The sequence below is a fragment of the Mya arenaria genome, chromosome 3, assembly GCF_026914265.1.
Source record: "Mya arenaria isolate MELC-2E11 chromosome 3, ASM2691426v1".
In the NCBI taxonomy this organism is placed as follows: Eukaryota; Metazoa; Mollusca; class Bivalvia; order Myida; family Myidae; genus Mya; species Mya arenaria.
In genome coordinates, this window is record NC_069124.1 from 4,906,783 (window position 1) to 4,919,654 (window position 12,872).

The window sequence follows — 12,872 nt, forward strand, 5'->3', positions numbered from 1 at the left end:
TGGTCCTTGAAATCCCACTCCAAACTCCTTACCATCACTCGGTGGAACCCATGAGAGGACACTTAACACAACATAAAGGGTGCATTGATTCTGATACGTTTCCTGCTAATGACTTCAAACAATATAGGCCACATAAGGCCGCACATTATGGGTACAGCTCCTACAAATATAGCTCCAAGAAACGCCACAATGCCACAAAACCATGTTTTCAATATTGACAGAAGAACTTCAGCATTCATTGTGATACTCAGTCTCAATCGGGTTTTTTTCCAATCTCTTTCTTTTTCTACTTGACCTTAGGGTCATCAAATGCCATCAAATGAAATTCCTCCATAAGCTCTTCCTACACCCCAAGTTTGGTCAAGATATGTCAACCCTAGCTATTCAGTTTCAACTGTTTTTTCTATTTTAAGTAACAGTGACATTGACCTTGACCCAAGGGGCCCTAAATGCAATTAATCCAATGAAAGGTCTCCATAAACTCTTCCTTAATACCAAGTTTAGTCAGGATATGTCAATCCTTGTTTAAGTTATTTGGACACACTATGTGAAAACCTGGTTAACAAGTTCAAGACAAACTCCCATACAAGGCAAATACCATTATGTGGACAAGACAAAAAAAGGACAGCCAGCCATGCATATGCAACCAGGTGATATAAAATCCTCCTGATACTTAAGTGTTGCTAATGACATTACTTACTGTTTGCAAATAAACTAAGCGAAACAGACTCATAAACCAGTTTAGAAAAGTACAATCATGATGCCATTTGCACTGAAGACAAGTGTATATGTCAAATCACTGATAAGTGTTAAGTCAATAGATAGGCTGACTACATACTGGACTTAAAACCATTGTCATTCAATGCTTCTCAACTTTGAAACGTTAATTTCATTTGCAAACATTTGTATCATTAAATACGATGTACACTCATCCCTAGTGAAGGATCTTACTTAAAGATTGCATAAAATGTGCATTAAAATATATTTATTTTAGTGTCATCATTAACTTAAAAGTAGATATCAATATATTTATACTGACTGATCTCAATAGGTATTTAGGAAGCTTTTAACATGTAATAAGGCTTTTTACTGCTCATGTACCAACAAGGGTCTTGCACTTCTCACATATTAAAATTAAGATACTCAAACCAAAGCTCCAGACAAATCCTCTACAGTTGCAATTGCATACATAAAATGACAAACAAGATTTATTGCACATGGCATTTTAAGTGAGCTTCCAGTCTCTGAATATCTTCCCAAAAGAACACATGACACAATTCCGTCTATGTCATATTGGGGCTTAAAGGATGGTGTCTCTTACAACATGCAAACTAATGAGGCAGCTGTCAAACTCAATCTCAGCCTTCCTTGTAGGGAATGAATGAAAACACATCTTATAATGATATTATTTCCTTAGTAATGTATTTGACAGTGCAGATAATCAAAGCCGCTCTTTCATCTGTCATATTCACCGGAAAATAGTAAAAGCTAACTTCAATGAATGGCACTATATTGTTATTGTTAGTTTCTTATAAAAAAATGTTTTTAACTGTCATCCTATGAAAATATTTGAATAATTTACAATAGAATATACACATATTTCTCACCGATATTGCCCTTTAAGATATATTTAAACATTATGTACGCTTAAAACTGCAGATTTGATTCTATCACTTCAAGTAATAAATAGTATAATTAAACATATTGAGTCCTGACACTTTCAGTGGATCTTCTATAATAGTCAATATTTGCGATGTGGCCTTAAAACACTTCTGTTATATTATATCTCAATCAAAGACCTGAATTGTCCGCTTCATTTTTCCTTACAAAATTGTGAATTAGAGATTGGAATATAAGAAAAATCTTGCATTTAGAACAATCCATTTTTTTCGGCAATTATGTGATACAAGAATAAATGTTTGAACTATAGGAAAGTTCCCAATTAGATATTGATATTCAAGCAGAAACGCTAAACCTTTCCTGAGAGTTTCACATTTCCATGTTATTGAACTATCCAGGAGTACTATTGCATGTAGAAGGATCATGTTTCAACACAAGTATTGATGTACCTTCCAATGATACAGGTCAACACACAAGGAAATCCTTCACAAATTTCATGTGAGAGAACAATGCTAGCCTTGTTTCTATCTTATATAATCCATGTTTTTGGCATACCATCTATGACTTTGTCCATGACCTTAAAAACAAACATACAAGTCAGTTAAAAGGGTCAACAGTTACCGCCAAAGGTTTAAAATTTTAACATATCTCTGTTGAAGCCGCCATAATATAAAGCAAGACTCAGTGCACTGGCACCCAATGACTTTCTTTTAGCTAAGAATATAATTTTCTGCATTTGAACACAGTGAAATAGAAGAAAATTGATTCCCCCTGTCTATTTCCAATGGATTGGTAGGTGGTGTGATTTGCGTACGGGTTTCTTTACCGCATGGTTTTTCACCGCCGACAGCCGACAATGATGGGTGAAAATGTTTATTTTTTTAATAATATAATATTTTTACTTTATTCTAAGCGCCAAATTACAATTTTTGACACATGAACAAATCTATTTATGATCATTACGTTATTAATGGATTTCATTCCATAAAATGTATTGTACACATTTCGGGATGTTTTTAAATGATATAACCATTGAGTTTATTATACAATCTATCTAACAATGTTATGTTCTTGTCAGTCCACGTCAAATGTCGCTTCAAACAAATAAAACATGTTAAAATGTTGAATTTTGTGGGGGTCTCAGGGCTTTGCCTTCATATATTTAATAAACATATTCCAATCCTTTTGGGGATCGATGTTGGGGGATTATTTATTTTGTTCAGATCTAAATGGAGAGTATTAATTAAATCAGCATGCATTTCTACTTTTTTAAAATCAAATATACATAATTGATTAATTCATAAATAAGTTTATAGAGGCCACTCAAAATAATTGATAAATTTACATAAGCTGTGTCTACCTTAATAACATTCTTATAATATTAACAACATGTCCCGAAAATGTATTTGTAAGGACAATGACCTTTGCTGGCTATTTGCATTGTATGGTCATTACATTATATCTGAATGCTACTTGTACATTTTCAATAGGATTAGAAAGGTATGAACTTTCACTTGATCTACATAATGTCTGTTGTTATGTACAATCCTATCAAATGAAGAGTGTGAAATGAAATTTATGAAATTCCATGAACATACAGATCAATGGAACCTAATAAGATGATACACTTTCACCATGGTCTACAAATTTGCCCCGTGGGTGGGAGGAGCAAAACCATTTTTCCCCCATAGTCTATAAGTAAAAACAAAAAGGCTTATCTCTTATTTAAACTTTAGCTATTTTTACAACAATTGATAAGAAAGGTATATTAGGCTTAGTCAAGGTTGTTCTGGCACGATTTTGTGGTCTTGTGCTGAAACCAGTGCACAGATAAAATACACTTGTCTGGCTTGGTGACCACCGACCGTAACTCACATACGCCCAGGCTCAGGGAATCAAACCCAGGAGGCCTTGGTGAGAAGGGGTCAGCTCACTAACCCCTGCGCTATTCAGACAAATTTATCTTTATTATTAAGGATGGACAAAATCTGCAAACAATCATGTTCAGTGAAGTTAAAGACTCTCGTGTACCTTACTTCCCCTGGTTTATTATATTCTGTTAGTCAAGTCCAAAAAAAGACAATGACAAGAATGATTGGACAGAAATGCAGATAGAATGAAATTTCATTGAACTAACAGCAGTCCATTTGCGAGGTACAAGAGACAACAAGAGTGCCACAGACAAAACGCCAAAACTAGACTGTTTTTTTTCTGTTTCATCAAAACAAGAGTTATGGGCTTTGTTATTTATTTGATCTTGTCTCTGGCAACCGTCATTTTAATACCTTAAAGTTTTTGAGTTAAATCAAAGGTTAAATCTTTGGACAAAAATGCCGCCACTGCCAACAATGAAGGCTATGACACAACTGTTTTTCTTCCAAAACCAGACAAGCATAAGATGGTGTTAACATGCTTACCAATCCACCAATAAAATGCACATCATTATCTTGTTAGTGATGAAGTTTCAAGGAACCTTTCATGATTCTACTGTTTGCTGAGAAAAAAAGCATGGACAATCATAAGCCTGCGCTATTCATAATACAGAAATATCAAAGGACCATCACTCTCTCATTATAAAAAAGTCTCTCAGCAAAGGGACATAATTCAATACAAAGTCTCCTAACAAAGGGATGTAATTCAATATAAAATCTCCCAGAAAAAAGATACAATTCAATATAATTTTTCTGCAAAGGAATGTAATTCCATATAAAGTCTCCAAGCAAAGGAATGTTATTCAATTTAAAGTCTCCCAGCAATGGAATATAATTCAATACAATGTCTTCCAGCGAAGGGATGTAATTCAATATAAAGTATCCCAGCAATATAAAGCCTCCCAGCAAAGGGATACAATTTAATATGAAGTCTCTCAGCAAAGGAATGTAATTCAATATAAAATATCCCAGCAATATAAAGTCTTCCAGCAAAGGGATATAATTTAATATAAAGTATCCTAGCAATATAAAGCCTCCCAGCAAAGGGATACAATTTAATATAAAGTCTCTCAGCGAAGGAATGTAATTAAATATAAAATATCCCAGAAATTTAAGTCAATATAAAGCCTCCCAGCAAAGGGATATAATTAAATATAAAGTATCCCAGCAAAGGGATATAATTCAATATAAAGTATCCCAGCAAAGGGATATAATTCAATATAAAGTTTCCAGCAAAGTGAGGTCATATAATATAGTCTTCCAGTAAAGGAATAGAATTCAATATAAAGTATCCCAGCAAAGGGATATAATTCACTATAAAGTTTCCAGCGAAGGGAGGTCATATAATATGGTCTTCCAGTAAAGGAATATAATTCAATATAAAGTCTCCCAGCAAAGGGATATAATTCAATGTAAAGTTTCCCAGCAAAGGGATGTAATTCAATATAAAGTCTCCCAGCAAAGGGATATAACTCCATATAAAGTCCCCCAGCAAAGGGATATAACTCCATATAAAGTCCCCCAGCAAAGGGATGTAATTCAAAATAAAGTGTCCCAGCTTGTTCACAGACTGTTATCACATTTTTGGTGTTCATATTTATAAATCAAAATATTTATCACATCTACAAGAACATAAAAATCTGATAATCTTTCAAGAAAAAAAAATGTTGTCAAAACTATCTGTTGCATTCAAAATAGCTAGGTTATCATGTTAATCAGACTGATGTCAATACCTTATACAACCACAAACTTTAATCGAAATGCATCTAAACCACAACAATTAGCCTAACACATCACACATGAATAGTGGCAATTTGACACTGCTCAGGACTGGATAAGTCAGCCCCAGCTTAAAGCCAAGGTCACACGCATCAGAACATAAAGGGAGCTCTTTGTTATATAATCTTCAACCTTGTAAAATAAGGTCAATCTAGAACAAATTTCAGGTTTAAAGAAATCCCTGCTTTAAAGTATGCTCAAGTAGTCATATGAATTTATGATATGCCACTTTTTGGGTGTTTTATTATCTTCAAATGTGCTCATGTTCAGTCAAGAAAAAGAAAAGCAATTTATTAAATTAAGAAAACTTGCTTTAAATAAAAAGAAAAAAAAATGAGAGCATTGTGTGAGTACTATAAATCTTTTTTTAATTTTTTTTTAAATGCATTCTGAAATATTTAATCAAACAATGTTGACCCTCATTATTAAATTATAATGCTACTTGTAAACAACATTCTTTTAAGTGATTAATTCAGAAAATACATCAATCAAGAAAACGGTTAGCAGACATATTTTATAGCTTATCAATCTATAAATGTCCAAGTAATGACCATCTTGACAACTAACAGTACACATGGACAGAAGCTACTAGTATATGCCTCAACACTCCTCAAAATCATTTCCAACTCATAGAATGATACCTCCTTCCCAGCCGAGTCCTTACAGAAAGCCAACTTGTAGTCAATCACAAGCACATGTATGTAAATAATTGGCTGTCATCTGTAAATAACTTGCAACAACTTGCTGACACTCTAAAAGGTCTGGATTGGTAGAAAGAAGAGGCAATTTTTTTGACATGCTAAAAATCTTTTTATCATTGTCCAACAATTAATTTTTCCGTAAATAATTTGTCACAATCCATATAAATTGTAAACCACACCCAACAACGCATATCTATCCATAAACTGCTTGCAAGAATCTGTCAATGACTTACAACAATTATTTTTTATGATTTGTTACTATTAGTTAACGATTTGTTTATGGGCTTACTCGTAACTATTGGTAACAACATGTAAAAAAGGTCGTAACTAACAAATAAAAGCTTTGATGAATAGTAACATTCCGTTATAACATACAAACAATGGCTTAATAATTTACACATAATAATTGAGTTTTTTTTTAAGCTTTAATGATAAATGTAATGGAAAAAGAAGTTATGATTAAAACCATGATCATATCCATATTACTATTTTATTTAAATACTCAGAGTATAACTTGCATTGATATTATCATAATCACCTTTTTCTGACATGCAAATACAAAGAGTCATAATTAAGAAAGGCCTCAAGCCTGTTTGAAGGAAAATATCAGGAGATAATGCGTCAACACAGGTCATACTATTGCGTCTTTAGCATATTTAACTTATTTCTCATAATGTATTTAGTCTCATTCCTCATGTTAAATGCAGTAAAGGTTTTTGAATCAATCAAAGGCATCTACTCTAAATGTATCTGTTTACAGAAAAAATTACTGGTTGCTATATGAGCTTGTTGAACACTTCTTTATGACCCTCTGACTTTTCTGAAACAAGTCCACTTATAGCAAAACAAGTTGACGAAAAGGAAAAAAGTATGTTCTACTAATTTGGATATTTCAATGAAAACACCTTACGAGATCTCCCAAATAGCAAACTCTCTTTCTCAGTCATGTTTTATAAACCCTTCTTGAGTGACCAGTCACTGTGGTGATGTGGCAATAAGTCCTCGCCTACAGACCAAAGAGCCCCAGTTAAATCCCTGCACTTTGCACAACACACCTTTTGCAAAGTTTTCATTTAGTTGGGTTTTTTTGGTGTAAAAGTAATCTTATGTAACAACAGATCACATTGATTCTTTTTTCAAAATTTTCATACAAATTATATTGGATTCCATCAAAATTGTAGCGTATAATATAGCCTGTAATGAGAAATTAACTATTAAGTCACGTCTAAATTGCCAATTAATATTATTGATGATAAACAGTATAAACCTGGCTGTGTAAGACAGGCAAAGACAAGCTTCTGAATGGATTGTTTTTAAATTAGTATAGCAAAAATGAATTAAAACTTACTTAGTGTTTACACGAAAGTGTCTTTACTAGCCAGCTCCCATGTCTGAACCACTTAATTTATAACTCGCTTACTAGTAATAAAATAAGGTCTTTATGGAAATTTGGCTGATGTTTTTGTCACCAGTTTTCTAAATACACCCAGCAACCTCATTTGCAGAGGCATAAGCGACAACACCATTTACGTAAGGTAACTTTTTGATTACCTTGACATCTGAAGAGAACACATGCAAACATGCACATCATATATGAACTTGCAATGGGCTATAATGAAATAAATAATGATTAAAACAAACACTTCTTTTGCATTATTTACAGGCATTTTTTTAGAATAAATAGCATGAAGATTTTTTTTATGTTTTGTTTTTCCCAATCAAACATTGCAGTGAACCTTTTTGGTATTATTTGAGAGCATATATATCTTGCTTTTGTTTCCTCAAATCCACAACACGATTATAAATATCATGGTTTACATTGTAAAATGATAATTTCTTGGACAGGCAGTGCCCCAATTTACTTTCTCTTGAAAACTCTTGAAAAGTATATAAATATTTCACCAAAAGTTTCAACATCAAAAAATGGCCTTATATAGGTTTAATTATTTATTTAATGATTTGGTATAAAAATATAACTTGATAAGGTTAAAACACGTCATACTACTTCCTTTTAGAAATCAAACAATTTTTTACATGTTTTAAGCTTCAATTTTGTTATAAATTTGCATGTCTTTTTATTCAAAATTAGAAAATTATGATTATTTTAATTTGTAATTTCCATTGAACTTGTTTATAATATTTCTTTACAATATTTATAATTAGCACAAAGAATCGCAAGACTTTCTTGTTATGATTAGACAATTATTCAATCCCCCAATGACTGTAACATATTTCAATCTAAATTATTTTAAAACAGCAAGACACAGCAAGACACTTTTTTCCATAATTTTCCTATTGAAGCTGTTTAAGAAACAAATGATGACACTTAATGACAATTATAAGTTATACATTTGTGAGTATGACATTCCCGTAAATCATAGATAACAACAACATCAAAATTAAAAGTGTCTTAAATGTATGGGAAGTTTGCCGATAAAAATTAATTACTGGGTAGTTCTCTATTTCTTTCAAATATTTTTCAATGCACAAGGTTGTACTATGTACACAAACAAATGCACTTCTATTTTTTAACAAAATATACAATAATAATAATAATAATAATAATAATAATAATAATAATAATAATAATAATAATAATTATAATAATATAATAATAATAATAATAACAATAATAATAATAATAATAATAATAATAATAATTACCATTTAGGTTAAGTCCAGTTGTATTTACATTACAGTGAATTCATCTGTAAGATTGTTCTATCCCTCTTCATGTAGTTCCTGAATCCCAAGTCAAGACTTTATTTGAAGAAAAAAACAAACCAATAATATTTTTTTTTTACCATGAGCTCTGTCTCTCACATACAGTCCTTTAGTTGTATTCCAGTGCCTTGCTCGCTGCCCAATATCTGTGGTCATGCAATCGTATTACAAGTGCAAAACGTTATTTAATAGAGGAAGCAATGAACACATTTTCCCCCTACTAACCTCCACTTGTCGAGGTTCATAAATTATACAGTTTTCACAGTGATGATAACACTGTTGTTGCTTACGGTACACTTCAGTGATGCATAAATAGTAAAGAACTAGATGTCTCCATGAACTCCCATTACATAATAGTCCAAGGCCAAATTAACCCATTTAACAAAATGTGGTACAGATTTCCCTCCAAAACCTGCTCTTGTGTCTGAATTACAGGTAACTACTATGTAACGCTCAAAGCAGGCAGCTAACAATTAACTGCAGTTGCTAAAAACCAAAACAGAAGTCCAAGTCGAGGTCACGATAAATTTAAATCTCTTGTAAATAGATTCAGTCCAGTAAAACTAATAGGAAAACAATACAGCAGCTAATAATAATAGCTTTTGAATATAATAGCTCATGAAGTAAATATCCTTGTCCTGAAAGGCTTTAACAATCCACCACCTTTACTTAAGGTCATATTACTCATGCACACCTATCAAAATAAAGCTGGCATGTAATTCTTTCTTTTTTTTCTTATTAAGTGAGCGCAACTTAGCTTAATTTTACAAGAAATTAAAGAAAGAAGTTATTACTTTCAAAGTTTTCTTGTTACTTAATATAAAATATGTATTTAAAATGGACATGCTTAATCTAATATAATTTTATTTTACAGTTTTCTTTCTAATGAATTCAACATAAATATATCAAAATGATCATAATTCCAAGTCCAGTTTGCCAGCGGGGAAAAAAGGAGGGGAAATAATCATTGAACTAGTTGGTTATTTTCCTATTACAATTTCTGAGAGAGAAAAAACAACAACAAGATTCATGCAAATTCAGATAATCATCAAAGACACGTCCATACATAGAAATCTTATCAAATCCCAGCTCATGTTTTTCAGAATATAGGCGACCAATTTTGTGCTGCGCGAGACTACGGTAGTTTACAAATCTCTGGAGAGTTTCACCATCATTTTATGCAGAATTTTTTCCAATATTGCCTAAAAAATCAGCACAAATGTCTTATGTAATAATGAACAAGAGCTGTCACAGTATGTGACAAATGCCCCCGAATGTGACATTGACCTATGAACAAGGTCAGTACATGAAAAGTTAAAGATCAAACAAATACATATGGCAAGTTATTTTAAATTGCCTCTGAACATAAAAAATACCACCCATACTTGACAACCTACATTCTTATGTCCTTATATTCAGCATTCCATTGTGAATAAACACAAAGTGTATCTTTCACCTTAGAGGTAGGGACATGGGTCTTGCACTTGACACGTCGTCTTGGTATGTCAAACACCTGTGGCAAGTAATTTTAAAATCTGTCCATACAAGAAAAAGTTACAGCCCGGACATAACAACCAATACTCTGTATCCTTACATGCAGCACTCCATTGTGAATAAACACCTAAGGGTGACCTTGACCTTAGAGGTAGGGACACGGTTCTTGCACGTGACACGTTGTCTTGGTATGTCGAACACATGTGGCAAGTTATTTTAAATTCTGTCCATACAAGGGAAAGTTACCGCCCGGACACAACAACCTATACTCTATGTCCTTATATGCAGCATTCCATTGTGAATAAACACTAAGTGTGACCTTGACCTTAAAGGTAGGGACACGGGTCTTGCACCCGACACATCGTCTTGGTAATTCAAACACATGTGCCAAGTTATTTTATAATCTGTCCATACAAGAGAATGTTACAGCCCGGACACAACAACCTATACTCTATGTCGTTATATGCAGCATTCCATTGTGAATAAACACTAAGTGTGACCTTGACCTAAGAAATAGGGACACGGTTCTTGCACGTGACACGTCGTCTTGGTATGCCGAACACATGTGGCAAGATATTTTAAAATCTGTCCATACAAGGGAAAGTTACAGCCCGGACACAACAACCTATACTCTATGTCCTTATATGCAGCATTCCATTGTGAATAAACACCTAAGTGTGACCTTGACCTAAGAGGTAGGGACACGGTTCTTGCACGCGACACATTGTCTTGGTACAGCCCGGACACGAGTTATTGAGCCGGACACACGGACGGACGGAAGGACGGACAGACGGTGCGATTTTAATATGCCCACCTTTGGGGGCATAAAAATAGAGTATCATTAATTTCTCATTTAAGTATTTTCTAATATGATGTTATTTATAACTAAATAGCCCAAGGAAGCCTTTAACAATATTTACATAAATTTGTAATTTATTGTGATCCAAAGATGGCTCCTTGACTGAATAAAGAGTATAAACATTCATTTTACTCAAATGTCAAATATGTTGTGTGTAGGCAGCAGAAGTGGACAAATATGGTGTGTGTAGGCAACAGAAGTAGACATATATGGTATGTGCAGGCAACAGAAGTGGACAAATACGGTATGTGCAGGCAGCAGAAGTGGACAAATACAGTGTGTGCAGGCAGCAAAAGTAGACAAATATGGTATGTGCAGGCAACAGAAGTGGATCAAACACAGTATGTGCAGGCAGGAGAAGTGGACAAATACGGTATGTGCAGGCAGCAGAAGTGGACAAATACGGTATGTGCTGGCAGTAGAAGTGGACAAATACGGTATGTGCTGGCAGTAGAAGTGGACAATTACGATATGTGCAGGCAGCAAGAGTGGACAAATACGGTATGTGCAGGCAGTAGAAGTGGACAAATACGGTATGTGCAGGCAGCAGAAGTGGACAAAAACGGTATGTGCTGGCAGCAGAAGTGGAGTAATACGGTATGTGCTGCCAACAGAAGTGGACAAATAGGGTATGCGCAGGCAGCAGAAGTGGACAAAAACGGTATGCGCTGGCAGCAGAAGTGGACAAATACAGTATGTGCAGGCAACAGAAGTGGACAAATACGGTATGAGCAGGCAACAGAAGTGGATCAAATACAGTATGTGCAGGCAACAGAAGTGGACAAATACGGTATGTGCAGGCAGCAGAAATGGATCAAATACAGTATGTGCAGGCAGGAGAAGTGGACAAATACGGTATGTGCAGGCAGCAGAAGTGGACAAATACGATATGTGCAGGCAGCAGAAGTGGACAAATACGGTATGTGCAGGCAACAGAAGTGGACAAAAACGGTATATGCTGGCAGCAGAAGTGGACAAAAACAGTATGTGCAGGCAACAGAAGTGGACAAATACGGTATGTGTAGGCAACAGAAGTGGACAAATACGGTATGTGCAGGCAGCAGAAGTGGACAATTACAGTATGTGCAGGCAACAGAAGTGGATCAAACACAGTATGTGCAGGCAGGAGAAGTGGACAAATACGGTATGTGCAGGCAGCAGAAGTGGACAAATATGGTATGTGCAGGCAGCAGATGAGGACAAATACAGTATGTGCAGGCAACAGAAGTAGACAAATACAGTATGTGCAGGCAACAGAAGTTGACAAATACAGTATGTACAGGCAACAGAAGTTGACAAATACAGTATGTGCAGGCAACAGAAGTTGACAAATACAGTATGTGCAGGCAACAGAAGTTGACAAATACAGTATGTACAGGCAACAGAAGTGGCCAAATATTGTATGTGCAGGTAGCACATTCGAGGTGGATTAAGCAGAAATGTTCAGTATTATTTTATTTTTAAAATGAAACTTGATCAGTTTGATGAAAAAAAATAACAAGTTGTCTTCCAGAAGCTCGGACAACAAAATGCTTCCTATGAAACAGATATTGAATAAATTTTAGAAAAAAAATCAAGGTAAAAACAGCTGGCAGAGGTGAGAAACGTGTAGATTATTTTTTACATAGATTTTATAAATAATTCACAGAGTTCACATAATTTTCCAATTATTTCTGGTCAGTTACTGAATGTCGCCTAGCCAGTAAAGTGTCAACGCTCTCCAAGTTTTGCCCTCATGCCTGCACAGTTTTGCCAAGCTGCAAT

The 12,872-nt window shown here is 34.3% G+C and overlaps 1 protein-coding gene across 1 annotated transcript in view; it reads right to left on the reverse strand.

Moving 5' to 3' along the window:
• The window catches only part of LOC128227200 (gem-associated protein 5-like), a 143,680-nt gene that overhangs the window by 74,210 nt on the left and 56,598 nt on the right, over positions 1 to 12,872 (reverse strand). The gene's annotated exons all lie outside the window — the stretch shown is intronic.